We start from the raw sequence: 27,029 nt of genomic DNA, 5'->3' as shown, positions 1-27,029 counted from the left end.
CTTTCCCAAGAAGAGGGTCAGGTAACATAATTACTTCATTAGAGGCAGTGGCCACGTACTATGCTTTGCAGAAAGGCTGGCAAACATTGTTAAAACCATCCATTACACGCAATAGAGATGATGAAAATATGTTTATTTAGCAAATGTTAATGTTTCTGAAAGATGTTTCATTAGAGTCTTTTTAGAGAATTTATCAGCACTTGCTAGAGCTCATCAACACACACTGTCAATAGGCATTAGCAAACACTTCCATCTCCATCTGAAAAAAAAACAGTGATTCAGCTCTTGACCACAATACTAGGTGCAGCATCCTCCACAAAACATGATATATGCTTTTTTGCATCTCCTTCCAATAAATATTTTATAGCAGCTCCCCGATCTGTTAGTAACGGCTTTTCTTCCGGTGTGGCATGAAGTTAAAGATTAAAAAAAAAAGGTCTTTAGAAACAGAAAGGCGGAAGGCCTTTCCACCAGGAACAGGAGGCTTTAAACTTTTACATGAAAATTTTATACAAGAAGAAAGAGTACTGTGATTACACATCAGAAGAAAACTGAAATAGTTTATTAATTAAAAAAGACAATGTTAAGCAGCATGTGGCACATGTGCAAAACTGGAAGTAAGCCACTGTTTCTATTTTGATTGAGTGGTTGCTTCTCAACAAACATATAAATACTTTTAAAAAGAAGGATAGTGGATCTTTGCTGCTGCTGCTGCGGCTTCCAGATGTCATCATGGATACTCTAATGGGAGAAGAGAGAGTGACGCTAAATTGTGAACCGAGATTTCCTGTGAACTTGGATTTGAAGTGAGCCTCACAACAGAAGGAAATAAACTTCTTTCTTCAGCCCCTCCGTAAGACCAGCTACCCGCCAATATTGGGGTTTTTTTTTCACACTGCCCCTCACTGTAGCCCAACTGAATTACTTTTCATTATAGTGCTCTTTTGCCACAGCATAATTTAATGAAAGCAGTAACTTTTGTATTATAAAAAAGAAGGGGGAGAGGGGAAGAGTAGACACAGCCTTGTTAAATGTTTGTGTATGTATATACATAATGTATGTTAAAAGTGTATAGATACACACGCAAAGCTCCATTCCAATGAAAGCGTGGATGTCCACTCGCTAATCCATGTCCATGCAAAATGCAGAGCAGTAGTTCTCCAAAATCAGAAGTAGCATAGAAGGACAGCAGGGGTATATGTAATGGGTAGAAAACTTTCCCACGTGTGCCTCATTCAATACTCTCACAAGTGAAAAAACTCAGAATAAAATTTTGTTTTGCACCTAGTTGGTAAAAGTGTTGAAGGCAAGCTCTTCCCCTTGACTTCATTTGAAATTGCGGGGATTTAATGATTTTGGGGATAAAGCACAAAGTTGTCCCAGTAGTAATCTACCTCTTCATGGGCTTGTTTATGAAAGCCCAGAAAGGCAGGCAATACCTCTGGCACGTCGCCACACGATGCCTCGTGGCTGCGAGTTTGTCCTGTGCAGGTCCTGACCGTGAGAGGCCCTCACTAAGGAATGATATTCACCAGGTCAGGAACTGCAAAACCCTACACACATGGTTAAGAAGACCGTGCAAGTTTTATGATCACTCTCTTTGGTACATATTACTGTTTTCTGCCAGCTTCCGAATTTCCCATAGGTGATTGCACATTTGTGATTTATAGGTACCTATCTTGAAACAGCTTAAAGTGGCCATAAGCTTTTGTTTCCTCCCAGACTTTTAGCGATAATTAAACGTAACAGGCTTTAATATTTGAATCCATTTCAACTGAATGAGGATACACTGGAGGCTGTGGGGAGGGGTTTATACTCTGTGAATGAAAAGAGCACATGGAAATGCTTTTATCCCATTAGCACAGGCACAGAGGCTGCTGTAACACAGCTGCAGCTGTTAGAGAAGAAGAGTGTGCAGGCTGAGATGAGCTCATGGTTGGGTCCGAATGGGCCAAGGATACTGCTCTCTTTTTAAGGAAAGATCGTCAAGGGAGAACAAACTGTTCTCTGTATAGTCCCTCCACCTCTTCTCTTCTCAAACTTTGTAGGGGTTTAATGTCAAGCAGCTGCTCATAACCACTTTTGGCCCCATCTGTGCCCATTAGTCATTAATTTTTCTCAGTATTCCACATCTTCTTACTACTTCGCATGCCACAACCATCCAATTTAACTGCCTGTAACACTTGAGCAAGCAGCTAGAACAATGTAAGAGTCCAGAGCACAAGTGACAGTCACCGACACAACACAGCATGGAAGCCGTACTAGCTCCTGTCACAGGGACTATATCCTTGGTCATGTGTCTCAGGGAACATTCAAAGCCTGAAGGGGTCCTTTTGGTCCATTTTAATACCATAACTGAGATGTTACTCTATGGGATAATGAGGAGTTGCAGTTTCTTTCAGTTCTGTCACAAGGCTCAGGCTATTTGATCTTTTCTGTGAAGCCTCAGCTCCAGATACCAAGTCATTATGTGAGAACTGAAGATTTATTTTCTTTTTTAAAGGGGATTTAGTCTTTAGACTGTTGCAGAGGGAGAGCTGACAGTCTGACCTAAATATAACCCCACGATTTGAAAGCCAGAGGCTAGAGAAAAGGAATGCAGAATTGTCTTCAACATGTTATGATTTTTAAGCTAAAATATTATGATTATGAAAGAGGTGGAGCCTGGTAGGAGGTTAATGCTTTTTTGAAAGCTGGCCATCCTCTGCAGGTAAGAAAAGATCCTCCTGGTGCTCATGCCAGCCTAGGCAGGGAGCTCCTGAAGAGGAAAATGTGTCCTGCTACAGCTAGAAAGGCTGCTGCAAGCTCCCTTCCTCTGTGGAGTAGATGCAGAGGAGGTTGTGTTAAACACACTGACTCACAGGTTAAATACCTGTTGCTTTAAACAGTCTTCTGGCCCCATGTCCTTCATTAGCTTTAGCACAGGCTTTGCCATCTCTTTAACTGGAAGGGACTACAGAAATCTTTGTTTCTGAAGACAACACACAAACTATCCCCTTTCCCACACCTGGGTACCTTCTTGATACCTTATCAATAAGGCACTAGCCACATTGCTCACCTATACATTACCTTTTTTTTTAAAAAAAAAGGTAATTGTATAGTCAACAATGCCAGCATTTTAATTAAGATATTTGTTACCTGCCTTCCTGACTTCCCCTGCAGCCAAACACTGGCAAACGCATCTGTATAACTGCACATGTGTACCCAGTTCTGGGGTTTCTATTCTTCCCTTTTTTGCCAGTACTGCAAGCCATATGAGCCACGCCAGCCAGTCCTGGGCACAGGTAAGGGAAGCAGGTGGCTGCTGGGGGCAGGAAAGAGGCAACAGGCTTGCTGCCTGCTTTGCCAAGGGGCAGTGAGTGCCCCACAGGAGGCGGGGGGGGGGGGGGGCTGCACCCGGGGGAGGCTGCTCCTTGCCAGCAGGCACTGCACCTCAGCCCTTCATGTCCTTTCCTTCCCTCAGCACCTGGAGCAGCTGCAAGTCCCTTTGCCCAGAGGTCATGCCTTGGCCCTCCTTTCCAGCTTTCTCCTTTCTCCCAACACTTCCCCATGGATAAGCACCCTGACCCTGCTCCACTTTTTCCTTCATGAGATGACTTTTGCCTGTGACTCTGCTGGCATGATCTGAAAAGGACAGCAAATTTTCCCTTAGCTCTAGCTAGTACACTATAGCTTAGAAGCTTTTAGGCTTCTTATCATACTTCTTCATATTATTTCTTCTTCAGCTTCCACTGCAATACCAAAATACAGAGCTACAGATTAATAGGGAGCCTTGTATGAGTTAAGGAGGCAAAACATGTCCCAGTCACTACATGGGTAAAAACCCTCGCTCCTGCACCAGCACTGATAGCCCTCACCTCCACATAAAAAAGTGAACAGCAGAAAGGATACTTTAAGGGATATACACACACACATATATACAAGCAAAGGACTCAGTTTTGGGGCCAGTCTTGTTTAATATCTTTATCAATAATCTGGATGAGGGGATCAAGTACACACTCAGGAAGTTTGCAGATGACACCAAGTTGGGTGGGAGCATTGATTTGCTCAAGAGAGGCTCTGCAGAGGGACCTGGACAGGCTGGATCAATAGGCCGAGGCCAACTATATGAAGTTTAACAAGGACGAGTGCTGGGTCCTGCAACGCTACAGGCTTGGGGAAGAGTGGCTGGAGAGCTGCCCAGCGGAGAAGGACCTGGGGGTGTTGTTTGACAGCCACCTCAACATGAGCCAGCAGTGTGCCCAGGTGGCCAAGGAGGTCAACAGCATCCTGGCACACTAGCAGGACTAGTGTGGCCAGCAGGAGTAGGGAAGTGATCACCCCCCTGTACTCGGCACTGGTGGGGCCACACCTTGAATATTGTGTTCAGTTTTGGGCCCCTCAGTACCAGAGGGACACTGAGGTGCTGGAGCATGTCCAGAGAAGGGAAACAAAGCTGGTGAAGGGTCTGGAGAGCTGGTCTTACGAGAAGCAGCTGAAGGAACTGGGGTTGTTTAGCCTGGAGAAGGGGAGACTGAGGGGAGACCTTGTTGCTCTCTACAACTACCTGAAAGGAGGTTGTATTGAGGGGGGTGTTGGTCTCTTCTCCCAAGTAACAAGTGATAGGACGAGAGGGAATAGCCTCAAGCTGCATATGGGGAGGTTTAGATTGGATGTTAGGAAGAAGTTCTTTACTGAGGTGTAACAAGTATGAAAAGCACTGTACAAACCCCAGTTCTATTCTCTCATTTCCTAGTTAACTTTCAGAACCAAAGTACTGTCCTTGGATCCACATGTGCAGCTTTGGCTGGAGCCATTGGGACTTTTCTGCATGTATCTGCAGTGATAACATGGGCCTTGATGCTTTCAAACTGCTCAAATATTGCAGGGGGGGAAAGTGCTTTAGCCTTGGAGTAATCTTTTAAAAATGCCTGCATCATACTGTATCCATTTGAAAGTCCTAAATGTTCATATCCGTAGCAGTTATGCTGCCAGAGAGGACCTGTAAAGGTCACTTGCCATGGAAAAGAAATTTCCCAGGACAAAAAGGTCTTAAAATATTTTATTACAGAAATATACTTTTCAGGCCTTAAAACAGATTAAATATATGACAATTCCTAGAAGTCTATATTGTTCCCCTTAGGGGTGCCAGACTTTATTTACAAAGCCTATATATTGCTATAGCAGGGAATTTTCATGGATGAGAAGTGCTCAGGGCGTTATGATGGATAGGCAGACGGCAGTTAATGGAAAAAAAACACATAGAAGCTCCACCTGGCTGAATGGCATTAAGATTTCCTCATGGGAGTCATATTAGGATGCAAGATTTTTCTCTACTGTTTGCTCTAACAATGACATACATACATACATAAATAAATGAAATCACCCACAACACTCAATAATTTATTTGCTTCATCATGGCCATGAATGTGCTAGAATAATAAACCACCATACGGGTAATGATACAGTTACTTCTGGTGATTCTACACTATTGTAGCTTTGAAATAAGACAGCTTAATCTTTGGTTCCTTTGAAACCAAAATCAATGGACACATACAGCCCTGCTTATAGTTTCTATTGTTCATATTTCCTGGTAGTAAATGGGCTAGACCGAACCCAATTTTTAACAACTAGAGTCTTGAGGGTAGAAGTAAATCTAGCAGAACAAGGATGTTAATTCTAAAGATGCATGCTAATGGCAAATACTCACATGTGTGTAAATAATTAATTGTTTTCTTGTTAACAAGTCCAGGTTTTTCATTCTTTGTTTAGTGACCCCAAGGGTCATTTTTTCTATGAGAAATAGAAACGTTTAGGATTCTATCTTCCTAGCCTATAACTAATTTATAGGCTCTCATGGCATCAGGTGCAAAGATTCAAGATTCAATTTGTCACCCCAGGCAATTCCCACTTTAAAAGACAGTGCAGGTATTCTGCAGAAATAAATGAAGGGAACCATTAATGATGTAAAACCAACAGTAGTATCCCCTACAGAGGTCACCTCTTTCAAATTCATAGAGACACATCAAGATATAGAATGTCTTTTGTATTGATCTGGAAAGACCATAAAGCACTCTAATGATCTCCTAGAGAAAAAAAAAAGTAGAATTAACATTACATTTTTCACACTGAACAGTATTGACTACAGCTAGTTGGTTTTTCTTGGCCTGTTTTTTCTCAACTTTTTTTTTTTTTTTTTTTTTACTTTTACCTTTCTCAGTTTGATCTAGCATTTCCCAAGCCTATGGCTCTATAGAAAGATGACAGCACAGAAATAGCATAATAGGAAGAGTCAGACACCTAACTGAAACAAAATTAAAACATAGGCATTTTGGTCCCGTTTTCAATTTTTTCCATCTAGATTACCAGTCACATAAATATTTACTCTCTGTGTATGTTCAGCTTAATGGCTGTATTGTTAACGACTACAATAGTGTTCAAATAGCCGTGACTTCTTTTCAGTAAATCCCCACCTGCTCCCCCAATATGGCTCACTGGGACTGATTCCAGGAGAACATCTTCTCATAGACAAGAGAGGATCATCGGTGAAAGATGTCCAGTGCTCTGATCGTAAACACTAGAGATCATCTTGGCTCAGAAATACCAGAATCATGATCAAAATGCTGAACCTCTGTCTTTGTTTTCCTTTCTGTAAAATGGGAGCACTTTGTACAGATATCCTTGTACTGAAAAACACTGTGTTAGTTGTAGCGTTGTTACTCGAATACTTCTGGGACTTCTTCAGATTTTAACATTATAATGACACCAAATTTAAGTCATTAAAGGAGAGATTTATCTCACTTAGTTTTTAAATGTTGCAGTTAGGGGTTAAATGTAGCATGTGAACTTCCGCTATGGCATAAAAAGACATGAACCTCCAGAAGGCACAGATGAAAAGACTTGTCCTTCAGAATTAACTATGAAATTATCTAACATTTTGATTCATTGAGATTAGCAGAGATAAATTACCATTTTTAATTAGTTATCCAGGATGGATATCAGAAAGAAAAGTAATGAGGACCAATAAAATACATACTAATAATACAGATCTACTGAAAGACAGAATGGCGACCAAGCACCAGTTACCTCCACTGATGCCCCAGGGTAAGTAAGACTAAAATTATAACCTGCTGTTAGAAGAAGTTCCTTCTAGATTTAGAGAGAACAGAGTTTCCAGAGCTATTGTCCATAGTTAAAATGTAAGTAAAATACCCAAACTTCAAATACCAAAACCACTTCAAAAATTAATGCTTAAAGGTGTCATTTATAAGCTGCTTTCTGTTATGGTTTTCAGCCATTAAGAACTGACTTTTCCTAGATCTAGTCATGTTACTCATCCAAACAGCCATTTTCAGTTACCACATGACATCTGTAGACTGCAGCAACTTCAGTGGCGTCTTTGTCAGTATGTGTTTAGGCTAAAAAAGATCATACCCAACAATTTCTTTGTACTTAGGTTAAGAAATATTGGTAGTATCCACATTCATGCAGTATAGCAACTGCACAGAGCTGCTGATTATTTTTTTTTTTAATGTTTGGCTCCATGAAGATTGAAATTGCTCTTTTTTTTAGCTAAACATATTTCGAAGTACTATATGTAAAGGCAATTTCCAAAACTCTATATCTCAAGGCATGAAATTCTTATTTCATGATGGTAAATGTCAGGGCTTAAAAAACCTTAAAGTTTAGCTTTTCACAAAAGCATTCAACACAAATTCTTACCATTGATCAAAGCTTACAGTTATGTTCAGAAATGTAAAAAAAAAAAAGTTTTTATAATTACTTACAATGTACTTCTTTTGTTTAGTGACCTGAGTTGAAGGGAGCAGGATGATTTGTACTACAAACAAAAGCATGAAGTGAACATTTAATACCAAAAAAGTAATCCTCTAAATAAGAGGCCAGACTGCTGCTAAAGCCTACAAGGATGGATTGAACATAATGAAGCCTTTGAGAGGATGTATGAAATAACAAGCTATTGGCAGGCAAATAGACCAAGGGAGCTTCCTGGTTCTTTTCCACTAATAAATTCTCTCTGTTTTGGCAAGAGGTGTCAGTAATTGGTAAGTGATTTTGATCTCAGGGAATCTTCCCTTTATTTCCGTAATGAGGAAAGACTTCCTATATGGGAAGCTGTGATACCAGTTCCCTGGGTGGAAGGCCAGGGTAGCACCCAGCACTCATGAAGTGACTGGTACTGATTCCAAACACAGTTCATACCTCTCCTCAGAAACCAGGCAGAAAATCACAATGTTATGCCCGAAGATAATAGAAAATATAAGGTCATAAATCATTCCCTCTTCTGGTCAGCAGTCAATTCCAAAAAACACAACAGATGTTTTCCTCCTTGTCACCACCAGCAGCTCTTACACCGGCTATCACAACAGCAAGAACAGAAATTGCACACAGCATACATGTTATTTGCACTTTTATTCTGCATTCTTGTGATAGTGGGAATGTACAATGAGAGAGGTAGAATTTCTGGTTTCATCAATAAAAGAACTTTTTCCCACTAAAATCAAACATTTCATTACAAGATTTTCCTTTTAAAAATAAAAATAAATATACACTGAACATTTCCATCTACATATCACCGTGTATATTTTGCAGCAATGAAAGATGTACAGCAAGGAATCAAATGGGGAAAAATTCTAAACATCTCCTGGTCTCACTGGGAGTTAGTCCTCAGACAGGCTAGCTTTTGAAAACAATATTTGATAGTATTCAAGGAATTTTAAAACATATCTGTATGGAGAAAGTTGATTTTTACTTGTAAAATAAATTAGCTGCAGACCAGCAAGCCTTTAAACAAAATATCAGGAGAGACATTGTAGGAGAGATGAAGTCCTGCTCAGCAGGTTACTCAACTACAAAGGCATACTTAAATTGTGCTTATCCTGATTCCATGTGGGCTCCTGTGGAGAGATTCCTGGGGCTGAGGACATGTGGAACTAATCAATCAGATAAAACCATCCTCAGCTCTTAAAAAATTTATTCTGTATACATTGTGATTCTGGCAAAAATCTGTTATTAAATATTGTACCTGATTCAGGTTACAAATTGGCCAGGCTCTGCCCTCTAATGAAGATGCTGTGCTACCTCAGGTGTTCTACACAAGGCTAAACAGTTTTTAACTAACTTCCCTCATTAGAGCAATTATTAAAGTCTTAGCTTTAACACTGCTACGGAAAACAGCTATTGAGGAACCTGTACTTGCTTGGAAAAAAATCTCAGGGGTGGGAAGACAGGCACCAATGCCTCATGATGTGCTTCTGGCTAATTAAGATGTTGACGGAGCCTACGTTAATCATGGCCCATCAGACTATGTTTGATTAACATGTAAATTGGTAAACTCTCTTCTGCAGTTGCCTTACCATCTGAGCTCTAATTATGAGCCTCAAAACAGACAATAACTGGACTTGTAATTTAGGTTGTTCATTTAGGGAAATTATTTTCTGGCACACACGAAAGAATTGTGAGGTGGAGAGCATATGTATATTGTTTCAAAATACACATGAATACTTTAGACAAGCACTATAAATATGCATACACAATGCGGAAGTTTAAAGATATCTCAGCAAAAGGACTTAATGTAAGTGGTGCATAACAAAACAAAAGTGTTTCTTCCCTCCCTGACGTTATTTTCTCAGAGGCAACAGTCCTAGGCAGTTGATGAAGAGAGGTAGGTACATTTAGAAGTTATGCCAAATTAGATGAATCGACTAGAATAGAACCATAGATATCTTGAAAAGGATTGTTGGGTACAGTCTCTTTTAGTCAGAACACATTAACAGAACTTAGAATAACCTTAGGAAAGTAGTATGTCATTTTCCGATGAGCTAATGAGGGTACCTGATGTTTCCTATCGACTGGTCCTAGATGTTACCAGGTCAGCATCTCACCGAGGCCACCTGAATCAGTCCAAGGAAACTTTGTCTCCCCTTAGCTAGGGATTTATCCAGAATTTGAATAATTCAGATAAGGTCTATCGTTCTCTCTCTTGATTACAAAGCAGCCCAGTGTCCTAACTTCAGCATTCAAAGTAGAATCCTTGAGAAGATAGGATAAATACACTTCTTCCCTTCCTTCCTGCTTTTCATCTTCCCCCTATTACCATAATGAACAGGAACACATTAATTTTGGACCATAAATAACTCAGCTTTTTCTTCTTCAAGAGTAGTGACATAATTAGAAGATGTAAAAAATCAGCAGTTATTCAAATTGTGGGTAGCTGTCTGTAGGCAAGCTAACTGTGCAAGGTGGCACTGTAGCCAGTGATGAGCTAGCCAACATGAGCAATGGAACCTGAGGAGCTGTTGAGCTGGCCAGCTGAGATGGCCTCCCTGTTCAGGGGCTGATACATAGGTGCCTGGCATCATTTCAGATGCCCTGGTAGAGCCACTTCTCCAGAAAGACAATGTGTTCACATGCCCTGTGTCACCTCTCAGTCCTATGTCGATGTTTAAGGCACCTTAACACATCTATAATGGCATTAAATGCCTGTATGCGGGCAACAGTGTTGAACCATAGTGTTGGCTGTCATTTGAGCTGAATCACTTGTAGACATCTGCACACAGATGCCCAAGTTTTAGAGCCTCTCTGGAACTGAATCCCACCCAAGTTGTATTGTACGTGCTCCCAGCTTTCACTATATCATTCTATCAGCATCTACCAACATTTCAAAAACATCTTTCTAGGCAATTTATTAACTTAGACTGGAAAAAGGAGTGGAGTACAGAAATAGTCTTACAAAAGGGAATAGCACCCAGTGCAAAGTCTAATATACGGCCTTGAAACTGCAAGAAGAAAAAAGTCTTTGACAGAACTTCCAAAAGACAAGCAATGTCTCTTTGTAGGACACTATGCTAGTATCAACAGGGTTTATTCATCTCTTCCACAACCTGGAAGAAATCAGGTCACAAAAGGCAATCAGTATTTGCCTAAATCTGACCCAGTTAAACTCAACAGAAAAAAACCAGAAGTTAAAACTGTGATCCAAGTCCTAACGTAAGCTCCATCCCCACCAACGTGCCTTCTAGGACTACTTTGGGAGAGGTGCAGAGGCAGTCAAAATTCATTGTTCCTTCATTTGCCACCTGAGAATGCTCTGAAAGCCCTTGGAGTCCCAAAGTCTCAGCTTACACCACTTCTACAGCTGGTTGCACTGGATAAGAAGGACCAGTGGCAGAAAAAAAGCTTCACACGTTTTTCTAATGTAGATGAATTTTGACTGACAGGTTGACCCTTAGCTTCCATTATTTAGCATTGAAGTATGATACTCCAGTTCATGGAAGTAAAAATAATCCATCTCTTTTCTGTCTGCACGTAATCCAGAAAACTTCAAAAGCTCTTACAAATCTACATAGATGTCAGCTAATAATGTACTGGGCTTGGACAGACTCAGGTATGGTTGGAAGCTAATAGTTCTTTCCCCTTAGGAAATCACTGGTGGTCTTTCCCAAAGTGTCAGTCAAAAGACGGTTAACATTTCAGTCAAAGTTTTAATTGGATAAGACCACATGTCTCTATAATTTCGTTCTGCATCAACTATGAGACCTTGACAGACAGCATCCTGCCTAGTCTACCACACCATGTGGGCTAAATTTTAACTTATAATGGACTACAAGTCAATCTCTTAAACCCTGGAAGTTTATAATGGAAATGGATACTACTTTTCTAAAAGACAGATTTCTAAGATGAAAGACACCTACTACATCCATCCAGAGGGGACAACATGCTTGTAACTGTTAGAGCCTTTCAAAGGTGAAGGGATACATACATCATTGAAACACATTCTGGGAAGATAGTGGGATGCTTGTGAACTTTGCAAACCTCAGCAGTATATTGTTACAATGTCCCACCGTTCTTGTGCTCAAATAGTCCTGCAGATGATCTCCTACTCAGCAGTTCAATTTATCTCTGTTTACATTGGATTTAAAAACAAAGCAAATACCAAGCTATGGAACATGCTGTGCATCTAAGGTGCTGGATGATGTGCATAACAGAAAGATGCATCAGCAACCATGAAGAATTTCATCATAAAGTTTTGAAAATTGCATAGATGTATTTAAAATTCTAAGTATCATTTAAATATATATGACAGAAATAGACAGTTCTATGTTCTGTTACTGCATGAGTAAAAGTAACTGAATTAGTATCTAACTACTTTCACAGCAATTTAAAAAGAAAAAATGAAGATGGTTTTGAAGCAACATTCAAAATGTGTTGCTTTGTGTCAAGTGGGAACTGTATTCTCTAACTCCTACCTTGTTGCACCAGACTGGACCTCCTGCTGCTTACTGCTTGTAAAATGGCAGCTTCCCATGAGAACCCACATGTGTTTTCTTCCAGTTAAGGATAAGAAAATTAGAACTCTCTTACACTGTGTTTAGCATGGCTTATGGTGACATTCACTTCAGGTAGCTATTTCTAGGAACACGGGTAGCCATGAGCTCTAAGCGTAGGCTTTGTGAATCCTCTGTGAATAATGAACATAGAAAGTGTTTTGTTAACATGGAAGATGCATGATGTATCTCTATAGATCTGTTCAACAACAACTCTTACAGTGATGCAAGCAAGAGTACAAGTAAAAGAATACTAACAAAACCAGCTTGAAAATAATCTGCAGTGTGCCAACTGCATTTTCATAAATTGCCACTAATGCATACATATGTATGCATATAGTATAGAAAACTCACCTTTTTCTTTTTTTTTTTTTTTGCGCTATGGTCTTTATGTGACATCTGGACTAAGAAATGTCAAAAAGCTTGCAAAAAATTCACCAAATTGCAGCACAGCACCAGTATGGCAGCTCCAACCTTATAATTTCTTTTTTATGCGTATGTGTTTTGAGAAGCAATATTACAGTTTTCATCTGCCTAAACCTTCCAGTTTTGACAAATAGCTGGTAGTTAATGACTGATGGAATGTGTTTAGATGGCTCTAATTTTATGAGTAAATGGGCATTAAGTTTACTTATATATGTTTCCCTCCACCTTTGGAATTAATTTTGTTCAGCTTTAACTTAATAAAAGACATTTATAGCCAAGATTTACTTCTTTATGAGTAAATGTGATACTGGTGGTGATCTTTCAGTTACAATTAGAGGCCCTTTTCCAAAAATAATGACCATATAAAAGTATATGTATTTCTGCTTTATAAAAAAAATTATAGGATAGCCACTTACTGTTTCAGGGAGTTAATTTTAGGACTCTCTTGCACAACAACTTTAGTGTAGTTCCTTTCCCATCCACATGTATAGATATCAGTTGTGAGCTCTTTTAAGTTAGATGCCTATTTTTAATTCAAAATCACATTTGAAAATTTAGAATTCATGAAAATTAGGAAAGAAATACCAGCAAATACATCTCTCTATCTCTGTAAACTAAAGGATGCTGTTGAACAGTTTAGAAACACTGACCCAAAGTAGTTTCTCCACTAGAGAACTAAGGAGCCTTAACTGGTGTATCAATAACCAGGGAACACATCCTGCCTTGTTTGCTTGCAATGAGACCAAGGCTGTGAAAGTAATAAACACTGCGTGCTGGAGATACTCTACCTTTGTCTTCAGAAAACCAGGAGAAGCCTAACGTGAAATATCGGTTTGTTGTCATTTGCCAGAACTGACAGTTATTACTAGAAGTAGGGGGAAGTATGTGATAAAGACCACGCTAAATTAGCTTTTATTCTCAAAGGGAGGAGTAACTCTCAGTTGTGGTGGTATTTCAAGGGTCATGGCTGTATCTAGTGGTGCAGCACAGAGAGATGAATTATGTTTCCCATGTTTCTAAAACTGTTAATAAGCTGAAGAGAGAGAACATTTTTATCATTCTTCTTGAAATACTGCTGTCAAAAGTCTACCACGTTCTTATATTAAATCATTGAATTTGTCTATCCTTGGGCTCCTCTAACAAATCTCATTAGTGGTTGTTTTAATGGAGATTTTTGTTTTTAAGCCAAAAGAGAACCATAGTAACTGTGCACTTCCTAAACCATTTCATTCATGACTGGGAAATGAGTCTCTAAATCTTTACTCACATGAGTAACCACATTGAATTTCTTGGGCCTTCCATTATTAAGAGCTAGAACTGCGAGTACAGATTTGCAGGATTTGGATGTGGCACTTCATTACTTCATAAGAGTAAAATCTGCAGCTGAAATCAATAGTCAAGCGAGTCATATAAAAGATAGACATTCTTTCATGGAGCTCTGATTGCAATGTATCTCTCAATTTTGTTTCAGCATCAACAAATAAGCATATAATTGTTAAGAGATGTACAGACTATAGGCAGTAATTACAAAGACACATTTTAGATAGACAACCTAGCCTCAATAGGGGAGTTGGGAATAGTCCACCAGAAAGAACTGAGTAATAGTGAAAAAGGTCAACACTTCTTGAAAAACTAACATACCAAGTCACAGACCGAGTTTTTGGTTCTCTGTCAATCAGTAGTGTAACTGTTGTCAATCATTCCCCCTTACCTTGTTTGTGATTTTTGAATGGCCACAAAAGAAACTTTTGTTAGCAATTATGGTCTTTACAATTCATCTGAGTCACAGGCAGGATTTTCATAGCCTGCCTGCGGAATAGACATGGTATGCCCCAAGCTGCGCTCACGTATGTCCAGCCAATTCAAGCTAAAGTTTCCCACGATAATATGAAAGGAAATAAAAGACTCTGACAAACACAAGTCACTATTCTAAAAATAACAAGAAGAGGGGAAAGGGACAGGATAGCCAGGATCTTCTGGTTTTCTTTTCTTTTCCTTCCCATCCCCTCCTCCCCCCCCCCAAAGAGGAGAAATATGATAACTCTCTCTTTGGAAGGGTGCAGTTAGACAGGATATGCACCTGTGCATCTTGAATCTTCTGAAAGAGTATATTCTCTGCCTAGCCACATGCTTCCTCTTACACTGATCAGGAGCATTCTGCTAAAAATTAGTGCCAAGAATTAATGCTCCTTCATTTATTTTTTTAATTCCAGAGTTCCCCTAGGATTTTTCCTTTCCCCAAATATTTCCACCTTACACAGACATATTTTTGTTTTCTTTTCTTTGGCTATCAGTTCAAGTGACCTATCTTGTCCCTGCTGAAAATGTGAAGAAAAGATTTGTGAGAGAAGGTTCTCAAATAAAACCCAGTTTTGGAGTTGATCCAGCAGAGTGACAAATCCGGTAACATCAAAGGCAGAACATCTGAAACTGGGATTTCGGCAGAACAGCTTTTTCAACAAATTGCAGCCTCTATAAATTTACCCACTTCTAAACAGCCGAGTCCGTTTATTTGCTTATTTTCCTAGCTTCGCCAAAAGAAAGGCTGAAACAACTTTGGAGAAATAACAGCAAAGTTGTTCAACGGAAACCAGCCCCTCTACTGTAAACAGTGCCTCTCCCCAAACTATGCAGCTGCACAAAGCAGAGACAATGCAGGGGACCCTCAGCATCATTAACCAACTTCCCTTCCTCACCAAACAGTCGCTTCGATAAAGCAATTACAATAGCATCATGGAACAGTAGAACAAGGAGAAAAAAAAAAAAATAACCTTACCAGCTTCTCCTACAGTATATAGCTGAAAGGAAAACAAAAGCCCCAGCTGCCGTATCGCATGCAATTGGTCTCCCAGAATGAATTGCCTGAAAGAACTATGAAAGGCTAAAGTCTTTCGGCCCCTCTGTTCAGTCTCTCTTCAGCTCCCTCTCTCCGAGCCTCCTCACAAAGCCATTCTCCTACTCCCTAATCCTCGCACAGGAAAAAGCAGCACACACCAAATGACTTCAGCAGAAGCGATTCTCCTGGGGGGTGGGGGAAGAGATGATGCTGCCACTCAGCTCCCCCCCCGCCGCACGGCCATCCTCAGGGAGGGTATCCAAACAAGCTCGCCGGGCGCTTGGGCGGCACACTCCGAACAGAGACAGAGCATCAGGACAAGGCACCAAAAAGTGCACATCTCCATTCATCACCCTCTCAGCGCTAATTTCTGAAATGAGCACACCCCTGGGTACTTGCAAGAGTTCCCCACGTGCATCTCAGTTAGCCTGCGCTGAAGTAGTTAGCCTTTTTTTTTTGTTGTTATTTTAAAATTAGCTACGTGACTTCATAAAGCTGTTGTTGGGCCTAAGATTTTTCTTCTTAACAAAGGACACGTAAATAAACTTTAAATATTTCAAAGAGCAAATAACAACAAAGATGTTCCCCTAGAAAATGAATAATAAAAAGTGTAAGAAAAAAGACCCTGAAGACATGAAATAAATAACATTAGGAATCGCCAAATTAAAAGCAGTGTAAAAGAAACCATTGGTGCCTCCCTGAAATGCTTTTGATAGCTAAAATCAGAACAAAGAATTGCATTTTTCACAACGAAAAAAGATTTCTATCTACATTCCCAGTTTATGAAAAATGAAACAGTGTTATTTTCTTATAATTTGTCTTGAAAGCATGCCATAGATAATGAGATAACATCCCCTGCATATTCTCTGGTTTTCAAGAAAGCATTAAATCTTTGTTAAAGAAATGCTGTTGTCATATTAGTTTTTAATGCAGGTTTTACCTCTCTCTGAGATGCGGAAACTCAGAAACAGACATCTGCCACAAAGTAAATCAAAGCACTAGAAAAGCAGATGGCATAATTTCACATCTTAAATGATGGCTGTGAGCCTTCCAGTAATAATTTATAAGGAGACTTCCTCCTGCTTGTTCCTCTGCTCGGCAGCATGCTGTTTGAGCCTTTCAAACAAAATAAATAGACTTCAAACCACCAGCTTCACACACACTAACACTTACCAATGCTATTTCAACCTGACACAAGCTGACTTTGTTCCTCTGTGACCCTGGACAGAAAACTGAGGTGACAGTTTGATGGATGAGATCTTTTTTCACAACATGGGTTGTGACTTCATGGCTCTGTCTCCCCATTATTGCTTTGCTGAAGGAGGACACAGGAGCAGAGGAGGATCTTCCACCATACAAAGCCATTTTAACAGTGAAAATGACCCAAATGTGTGCAATAAATGCCTGGAACATCTTTTTCCTACCTCAAAATTGGGAAGCTGGGGGAATCCATTTCCACTTTGGTTGGGATTAGGGTGTAAGGGGATAAAAAAGAGGCTCCAAAGAGAGGAATTAGTTCCAATCGTTTACTCCAAATCATATTTTAGTTTAAGAAAATGGCAACATCAGCAGTGAACAAAGGAAGGAAGGAAAGAATGGATTATGTTTTTTTCATTTATGACCAACTTGGACTGTGAATTTTGTGAACGGTCTCTTAACTGCGCTAATTTAATTACCTAACCAGGAATCTTGGGCAATTCTTTACTGGGCAAAGGCCTTACTGCAGTAACCTGAGGCAAACCATTGCAATGTGAAGTCTTTTATTTATTACCTAAAAATTACCGTAAAATGTCAGTGGATTCATATATGTTAAAAATAATGTCTGCAAATTCAGTATTTGAATGCAGATTCTCTGCTAAAATGAGTTCAGAAATCTTTTTATAAGATTATCAGATTTAAGATAAAACCTGCCAGATTTCACAGAACTGCCTGTGAAGAAATTGCCGTTCCATGAAAAAGTTGAAAAAAGAAGATTGTGAATGAACTCTCTGAAATGTAAGGCTCCACCTCCATAGGCTTGAGCTCATTAATAGACACCCTAACATGTGAAGTCAGCCTCTTACTTCCTTAGAGAGGAACACAGGTTGCTAATATCTTTACGTATTTGTTTCTGCTTGTTCATCTAATCAAATGGGTTCATCATAATAATGCTGGAGGGTGTCAAATCTCTGATTTTACGGGTGGATACTGAGGCCAAATTACCTGGCCTGAGGAAGTCTTGGGCAGGAAGCCAAGTCTCCGCTGTTCCACATTAGTGCACCCCATCTGCATTGGTCCTCATGCTCTGAAAGATGATTTATGAAAACAAGAACTAGTCTACCCTACGTTTGAGATAAAGTTCTTATATATTTTGTATTTGTTATCACACAAATTATGTTGCTATTGTTTCTAGTTTTGGATTTGGTATTCATAATTCTATCTAAAAATATACACAAAGTTACTCCAGTAGCAAAAAACTATTATAAATATACGTGACTCCTTTTCATTCTTAAAAAAAAAATACTATTGTCTTTTCAAAAAGATTCACTTTGTTTCAGATGACAGTATTTATGTGCTTTCATATTTACGAATATTTTTCTTTCTGTAAATTTCTGTAAGGTAGTACCCAAGTCGTGATAATACTGAAAGACAGTCAAACAGAAGCCAGAGACTGATTGATACCCAAAAAAAGCAAAATCTGACAGATTTATACAGAGGAATGAATACCTGCAGTTATCTTCTTTCATCAATTCAACTCCAATTTTTAAATTATTTTTCTTTCTAAGAACCACCTTAGAATTACACACTGCTTTAGGTGACCCCATTCAGGGATTTAGGTGGGACCCTAGCATGGTGAAAGTCATGTGGTGTGAATTTCACCCTTTAAAAAGGAGTTTTAAGAGATGTACTTGTGAACCCTTTATATCCCAATTACAGCTTCTAAAGTGTTGTCGTTGTTTCTTTGTCTCTCTCTAACAATCTGGGAGCGTTCCCATTGTAAAGAAGGAGATACATTAAATGTTTTAGAAACAATAAGACCTCTTCACAGACCACTTTTTATAAATAAATAACCTCTAAATAACGAAAGTTCATACCATCCAGCATGTAGTTAACTATGACACGCACAAATGAGAAGCGCTTTACCTGTCAAAAGAAAGAATGAAGCATGAAAAGTGTAGCCACCCTCGTACTTGGAAGCCAGTTAAAATGCGCTTGCATAGGGGGAGAAAAATCTCACAATAGGACATAATACTGAAAACAACAGGCACTAAAAAATTGCAAGAGTTCATTTTTCTTGTTCGCGTAGCAGAACATAACTTTCAGACTAACTCACAACAAATGCCTGAAGGAAGTCTGAGCTTTACAAAATATCAGCAGGTTTACACACTCTGCTGCATAGTTTTTTCTCTACTTGCTCACAATTATGTCCTCTTTTATCTGTATCATCTGTCGAAAACACCTTTTTTTTTTTTTTCTTGCATAGCATTTACTCCTTTCCGTGTTTCTTGGATTAACAAAAAGCATAAGGCAAGGTCATTTGGATAATAGCCCTGCATTTTTAATAGCAATCGTAAGTGTATTTCAAATAACCTTTTCTACAAGCAGGCAATTGCACTGGAAAAGACTCCAGCAAAACTAAACTTTAAAGGCTGCTAAGCTCTTTGAGACTCATTGGTGTGATTGATTAGTGCAATACACCACAGTTCTTTGATTTTGTTTGCTTACCTTCTAGAAAGAAACTTCCAGTAATTCTGAAAGGCAGCATAGAAAATGGAGGCAGCATATCTTTATAAACAGAAGGAAATGTACACTTTAGGGATACGCACATCAGCTGACTTTTAAGCGTTTGATCAAGAAGCATAAGTTCCATAAATAGTCAGCAGATGCTCTAGAGAGCACACCTTTTAACAGGCTCCTTAACACAGTCAAATAATATCAAAACTTCACCATTCAAAGGTAAGGCTGTTTAATGATCTATGCTTAATCAGCCTATAACATATGTATGTTGAATTTCTGGGATATTCTTTAACTGCTTCACAGGATCTATATTCTGAGAAAGCAGTGTGGTGGCAGTTCTGCAAACTGGAGCAGGAATGACCTGGTGAGAGGGAAGGATGACTATTAGCAGTGAGGGAAGAACACAGTAGAAAAAGATAGTTGGGTAAAAGGAAAAGAAACAAGAAACTCTGGTGATTAGAGAGAATCACTCTAAACAGAACAATACTCAAATCAGTGTTTCACTTTGACAAGGGTTTTCTAATAGCATTTCCTTTGGGTTTGATCTCTGTGGGCTCAGTCTAAACCCACTCTCTGCTTTTGTTTCTGAGTTGGACTAAAGCAAGGATTCAGCAGTGCAAGTGAGTTTACATTAGGAGCGTGTGTGTGAAACTGAGGATATCTGGCTTGGAACTTCAAAGCTTGTGAGCCAACGCTGGTGCATCTAGCCTGCAAATGTCAGCAAGTGTGCCAGTCTTCCTAAAGTTTGATAGAAAAACAAAATTGAAACAGCAAATGGAAAGAACAGCCTGTGGCTTGTAAAATGTTAGATCTTCATCCCTCCTCCATCCATAAGCTGTAAGGAGCAAGAAGGATGTTGCTCTCTATAAATTGAACAGAAAACACATTCCAAGTACCTTTTCAGAGGCTTTGGTGTATGTGGCATGCTGCTCAGAGAAGGGCTGGTCAGAGATGAACCAAAGCTGTCATTCTGGACAGTGGGGTGTCACCCCTGTGCAGCCGGAAAAAATCCCCATAGTCCAGCCAATCCTCTGCAGCCCACTGTACCAGCCCGGGGATGAGTGGGCAGCCTGGGGTCAGGAGGCATCCATACTACAGACACGTCCTGCACGTTTTTTAATTGATCAGGCATTGCCATCGCAATTGAGCTACGGACAGACTGATAGGAGCAGGCACACGCACATAGGCGCACATAGGCGTTGAGAAGACTGAAAGGCCTTTGAAAGCCCAACCATCAAGATTTCTGTAACCCCTTCAGTATTTAAAGACAAACATCTGCATAAAAAATTCCAAGGCTTGAAGCCTCAGGCTGTTAAGTTCTTTGGACGAGGAGACACATGTATTTTCCCTATAGTTCAGAGGTTTGCAGCACAGCTGGAATTCCAACTTTTGGATAATACTACAGTGAAAACATATACGCTATGATTTACATAGCGGTATTATTGCCCATTTTTCCAAAACAGAGAGAAATTAATATCGTTAACTTGGATTTATTTGGGAAGAGAGAGAAGAAGTAAGGAGTAAAGTGGCATACTGACATATGGTATAAATAGCTTATGGAAAACCACCCCACAAACTACTGCAAACACAAGCATCATCAATGTCTTACAGTTAATCAGACTCCATACAAGGAATCTACATATATGAACAAGAATTTGTAGTACTGAGCTGTAACATAAGCACTGTTGCAGATTTACCCCCTCATTAAAGATTCCTCCTAGGAGTTATCATCACATTCACATGACAAGAAAAAATAACATATTACTTTATCTGGACATTGTCCAATAATGTATGCAAGGCAAGTAGTAGACTATTAGGTGTGAGAAATGCCTGAGTTAATACCCTGCGCTGCTCTTGCTGTGAGAAGATGTGGGATTTTTTTCATTTGTGCAAAATTATGTAAGATAAACTTGTTGCTATCCAGGACAGATTTCAGTGTATACGCTGGGTGGGCAGAGGATTCAGAAAGCAATAATATGGCCCAGAACTGGAGTAACAAGGGAAGAAACTTGGAGAAGCAGCTTTGCAAGGCTAGAGAAACAGGTCGGCCTAAATGAGACTCCACTTTCCTGTTGGAATTTACTGTGAGCTCTCACTCCAGGCACCACAAGCACTCTGCATCTCTATGGCATCTCAGCAACAATCGCCTTCTCTCATTCAGAGATCTCTGATCTCCAGACCCAGCGCCCCAGCTCAGACTTGGAAGATGAGGAAGAGGAGGGCAGGCCTGATGGTCAAAGCATCAAAGAAATCTCTGCTCACCATGAAGGGGAGACCCAAGCTGAAACACCAAGCACAAGTAACCTGGGAAATAACTTCTGAGCCCCCCAAAAATTTAAGGGTAACTTCTTTTAGATCTCTTTTATATTGATTAAAAAAATTAAATTACCTAAAATGTAATTTAGCTTGGGTATTAAGCTTTAATAATCAGTCATTTTAACTCATCCTTTTGATTAAACTTCTCTAGCCATTCTCCATTTTTTTCTTCTCTAATGATATATTTCCTTTCTACATTTATTTCATGGTTTTTAATTCGACAGATTAATTTCTCTCTCTCTTATATCAGCTTATTGATCCAATTCAGTGTAATCAATGTAGTCACAAACATATTTAAATATACGCACACAGAAGTTTTCTTCTATTTAATCAACTCAATTAAAACACAATTTTACTTTGAACAGTGTAAACCTTGTGCTAAGGCCAAACCTAACCTCATTATGATAAATGGACAACAACCAAAATATTTACTTGTCCAATAACAACTGTCTGTAATGAAGACAGAGATGCCATGGAACAAGATGCAGCATCAGCTAAACAAGCACTCTTTCCTGCAGCAGCTGCAGTGATGCCGGCAAATACTTATGTGATCCAGCTATTTTCTAACACAGACTGAATCCCATTTGTGTTCGAGTATGGTCACACTCTTACAATCCTTTGGGAGCGCGGTTTGATAGTTTCTGCATAGCTGTTTCTGGAACGGGCAGGCTCGACTCCCATGTGAATGTACCTAACTGTGAAACTGCAGTGGATCAGCCTTATGGGAAAAAAAGAAGCATTTACACTTCCAGATGCAAACTGGTAGGAAAAGACCTCCAAAAGCCCATGATTGCATCTTCCTGCAGAACTTTGAAAGAGGAGAGGCTCCCTCCTATGGTTAAACCGAGTAAAACCGTGAGCACCTTCAAGAGCATGGATCCTTCAGACATAAAGTCACTTGGTAGATACACTAGAACATCACACCACCTTAAGAAGGAAAACTATTAAAAAACACGCTATTACGTATGCATGACATCTAGAAACTGGGCTAGAAATCCATATTCTGCTTACACCAAAAATAATATTATAACGATAACATCATATAATAATAATAATGGCATTAGTCTTTGTTTTCAGATGAAAACTTAATGCCAGCCACAAACGTTAACACCTCCCCCCGAAATTCTTTTTTAAAATGTTTTGTTATGCTTTTATAATATTTTAATAGGTAAAATGGCTAATCAGATAAGGGCCACCTTTCTAGAATTAGAGAGGGAAAAATAATGAAGATATGTTGCATAAAATAACCAAATGCACTTAACATCATCTCAAACCCGTTAGGCGCGTAAAGTTTACCAAATGAAGTGTAACACTAGAAACAAACAGATTATAGGATTCGATCCCTACGTGTGAGTTATTCCTAGCTTTTAATTTTTGTTTTCTTACACTGTAAAGCAAAGATTCTGAAACTACAAGCTTTGAATTAATGGACTGATGGGTTCAGAAACAACATAGTTTTACTTATCTGAAAGAAATAACGTCTGTATCCTGACTCCAATAATGCCACTTGCCTAGACAGCATAGGCATGCCAAGAACAGGGAAAAAACAAATGTATAAGACAATATTCAGTCGTTCGTTTTTGACTTGAAACAGATTGTGGTTTTTAAATTTCCTTTATTACAATTACAGCAAGTAAACTCTTCCACCAACTCTCTCTGGGCAGCTCAGTTTACATTCAAGCCTACCAGACCTAAAATGAGTTGTCAAGAGTTCTTGGTTTCCATTGTTTTTATGGCAACAGTATTTGTTATGTAAAAAAAAAAAAAAAACACATGGGTAGTCCACTTGGAGAAATAATATTGCTTCCTCTAAATTAATCATGCATTGTTTTGTAACTGAAAAAAAGGCACAGTGGCTAAAAACGTTTTCCTTTAATTTATTTCCCATTTTAAGAGGCTCTAATCTTGGTTTTTCATTTGTTCCATTTCAGTCTCAATACCTGGGAGTACAGCAGAATATGTGACTGAGTACAATAAACAACCTCTTGACTGCTAAAATTTTATTGTGGTACACTCAACACCTGCACCAGCACACTTTTCATTAATGGACTACAGTAAATGTTTATATAACTACCAAGAGAGTTTATTAATGCGAACACAAATTTAGCAGAGAGATCATCCTTTACAGCAATTAAGCTCTACAATAAAATGCATCCCGACATATACACAGTTCTCCGAGGCATCTTAGATTAGTGGAAAGGGGGGTATAAAACCAACCCTGCTCATGTGGTGAGAAATCCCATTTGTCCTACATACCAGCTTTTTGCAGAGAGTTTAAACAACCATAGCTTTTATAAAAAACAAAAAGGGCAGCTTTGATTTTCATATAAATATTCAATTCATCTGCAAACAAACTTCATATTTAATTTGAGTTTTGACACGCCAACAACTGTTAGGTTTTCTGAGGGCATTGAGGGTCTGTTCCAACTCCTGCTGAGGCCAGAAGGATGATAGGTGCTGACTTCCATGCCAACTACGTTGAACTGCGACTGGGTGGCTTAAGGGCTAGTCCTGTGTCTTCCCTGGGTCATCAGCACATTTTCTCAAGTGGTCAGCTGGTACTGGAACAGGACCTGGCCCTGGGCTGGCACATGAAGAGAAGGCTTAATAAAAGCACCTAATGGGCACGCCATATCAGCTGGTTTTTAACCAGCTTTCATTATCTCAGCCTGTCACTGTCTCAAAAGTAAGCCTGTTTAACAACTGTGGCAGAGCACTGTAAAACCATCTGGGACATCTGCGCAGACTCTTCACAGTCAGGATCACTGCAATTTTTCAGACAAACTTGAACAAATCCTGATTATAACAGACTGATCATTCCCTTCTAGTCACCACTGGTGAGGCCACATCTGGAGCACTGGGTACAGTTCTGGGCTTCCTGGTACAAGAGAGGCATGGACATACTGGTGAGAGTCCAGTAAAGGGCCATGAAGATGATTAAGAGACTGGAGCATCTCTCCTATGAGGAAAGGCTGAGGGAGCTAGGACTGTTCAACCTGGAGAAAAGAAGGGGGTTCTTATTAATGTGTATAAATATCTGAAGGGAGGGTGCAAAGAAGATGAAGCCAGGTTCATTTCAGTGGTGCCCAGTGACAGGACCAGAGGCAATGGGCACAAACTGAAACTCAGGAGGTTCCCTGTGAACATAAGGAAACAATTTTCCACTGTGAGGGTGACTGGGCACTGGTGCAGGTTGCCCAGAGAGGTTGTGGATTCTCCATGTTTGGAGATACTCAAAATCTGTCTGGACACAGTCCTGGGCAACTGGCTGTAGGTCGCCTGCTTGAGCAGGGGGGAGTTGGACCAGGTGACCTCCAGATGTCCCTTCCAACCTCAACCATCCTGTGATTCTATGAGTAAGAAACAAATAAGTAATAGAAACTGAAACACATAAGAAGCCCTCATGATTTCATAGTTTTATGTACATTTGTTACATTTATTTATACATGAGCTAATATGTTTATGAGGATTGTCACAAGAGTGTAGCCTTAAAGAACATAATAAATAAATCACAAAATCCTTGAGAGGAATGGCCTTTAAAAAGTAATTGCCAGCGCAACCAGGGCACCTCATATTTCACATGTAGCATGTAAAATAATTTTGCATACCACCTCCATCCATTTACTCTGTCATTGCTCTGTTAAATTATTTAAAAATGCATTCTTCTTCAAGGCTGGTTATAAGCTACAGTTTTACTAAAATAAAGAATAAGATAAATACGTACATCTAGCTAATTGCACTAGTCCTTGATATGAAAATATTCACTTATTGACCTCTTCCTCATCTTCTTTATCATTGCCCTACCTCTCTTCTAAGGTCCTACATCTCTTTTTTTTCATCCTGATGAACAAAGAGATTCTCCCAGGTCTCTGCATGTGAGTGGAGGTTGAAGAGTGGAAAAAGTTACACGGAGCTGTTATGTGTCACAATAACTCCAAGAAGTAACCTGCTGGATAAAAACCTTCATATCCAGAAGTATCTGCACCAGATTTCAAGGCCTTTCCATGCCCTTTCTTATTCAAGGATGTGGAGGACAAACTAATCTAATCCTCAGACTGTAGATGATCTCTGAGTGAAATTCAGTTTGAACCATAAGTATCATGTATACCATAACAGTGAGAAGTAACATAATCTTAAGTATTGTACCCTGGAAATGTCCAGTTTTCTATAATGCAGCTAATTCACTTGTTTTCCACATGATCAGGGAGTGGAAACAATATCATAAGTGCTTGAAGAAAGTTATGTATAAAATATGCAAAATGTGCTGGTTTTCAGTTGTGTGTCATTTCAACCCACAGAGTAACCACTTGGTGGGACTAACTCAAGGACGAGATGTGGCATCTCTGTCGTACAAATAGTTCCACTGAATTCAACAAGGTTACTTGAGTGAATTTAGATTAATCACACGAAAAAACTTTCTAACTCCACAGATTACCTTTCTCAACTAATTCAGACATCCCATTTTTTTTGCTGATGAACTACAGCAACACATATTTTTATTCTGCACACGGACTTACTATGCACATACATATACACGCATATGTATATATGTGCGTACACATCGCTGAAATTACACAGTCTAAACCTCAGCAGAATAAGTGTCCCTTTATTTTTCTTTTAATTGCCGGAGAAGCTCGGCAGCATGCTTCTCTTTTTCTCTCCTCCAGATCTCACAGAGTTTTTAAAACAAGTGAAGTCTTGAATATGCACCCTATTTAAATGAGAATGGAGGTGAGTTTACTCTGCCGGTAGCGGTGCCTCCAAAGACAAAAGTTTTCTCCTATTACCATTTCTGTTGCCGAAAGCCCTGCTCTGAGCCTTGCACTCCGGCTGGGAGTCCGCTGAGCCCATTTCAGCTGGGTTGGCAGGGGTCACGCTCCCCAAGGGAGTAGGTCAGCCCCCCGGCCTGGGAGCAGGGGGCAGGGGAGCTGGAGGATGACCCCGCACACCACACATTGTGCTCGGAGGCTGGAAGTCAGCCTTGCTTATGCTGGATCACGCAGCGAACCAGCCTGACGCGTCTAACAGCCAGAGGTCACTTTCCATCCTGGGGATCCTTTCATACAGGCAAACCTTTTTTCTGTGTGTTTCTGTCATTTGAATAGTGACTGTGACAAGAATGGCTCACAGGCGACGTTCTGGGGTACTGATGAACACATTTTCAAAGAGCATTGGAAGAAGAGAAATAATCGTAGGCGCCTTGCCATTAACACGGAACTAAATCTCACAATATGTGATGGTGCTCCTTATAAATAAGCAGTGTGTGGCAGTGGAAGGGATATTGTGAAGAGAGAGACTTTGTATTAATACACCATTTTGAAGTTTGCACTCCACCTCTATTACTATTGTGTTCTTCCGCTGTGACCTTGGGTAATCCTGAGCTCACTGTTCTTTCCTTACCTGTCCTTTAT

The 27,029-nt window shown here is 39.7% G+C and overlaps 1 protein-coding gene across 2 annotated transcripts in view; it reads right to left on the bottom strand.

Moving 5' to 3' along the window:
- MID1 (midline 1) overlaps positions 1 to 27,029 on the bottom strand; it is a 255,745-nt gene that overhangs the window by 172,850 nt on the left and 55,866 nt on the right. Inside the window, exon 1 of one of the 2 annotated variants that reach the window (XM_064475591.1) lies at positions 15,526 to 15,747. The exons of the other annotated variant lie outside the window; for it this stretch is intronic. The gene's annotated coding sequence lies outside the window, so the exon portion shown is untranslated. Of the gene's footprint in view, positions 1 to 15,525; positions 15,748 to 27,029 lie in introns of those variants that run through there. 2 annotated transcript variants of the gene reach the window in all.

Source organism: Phalacrocorax carbo, chromosome 1 (genome assembly GCF_963921805.1).
Source record: "Phalacrocorax carbo chromosome 1, bPhaCar2.1, whole genome shotgun sequence".
In the NCBI taxonomy this organism is placed as follows: Eukaryota; Metazoa; Chordata; class Aves; order Suliformes; family Phalacrocoracidae; genus Phalacrocorax; species Phalacrocorax carbo.
Note: the sequence above shows the minus strand (reverse complement) of the source record. Positions and strands in the feature narration are given on the sequence as shown.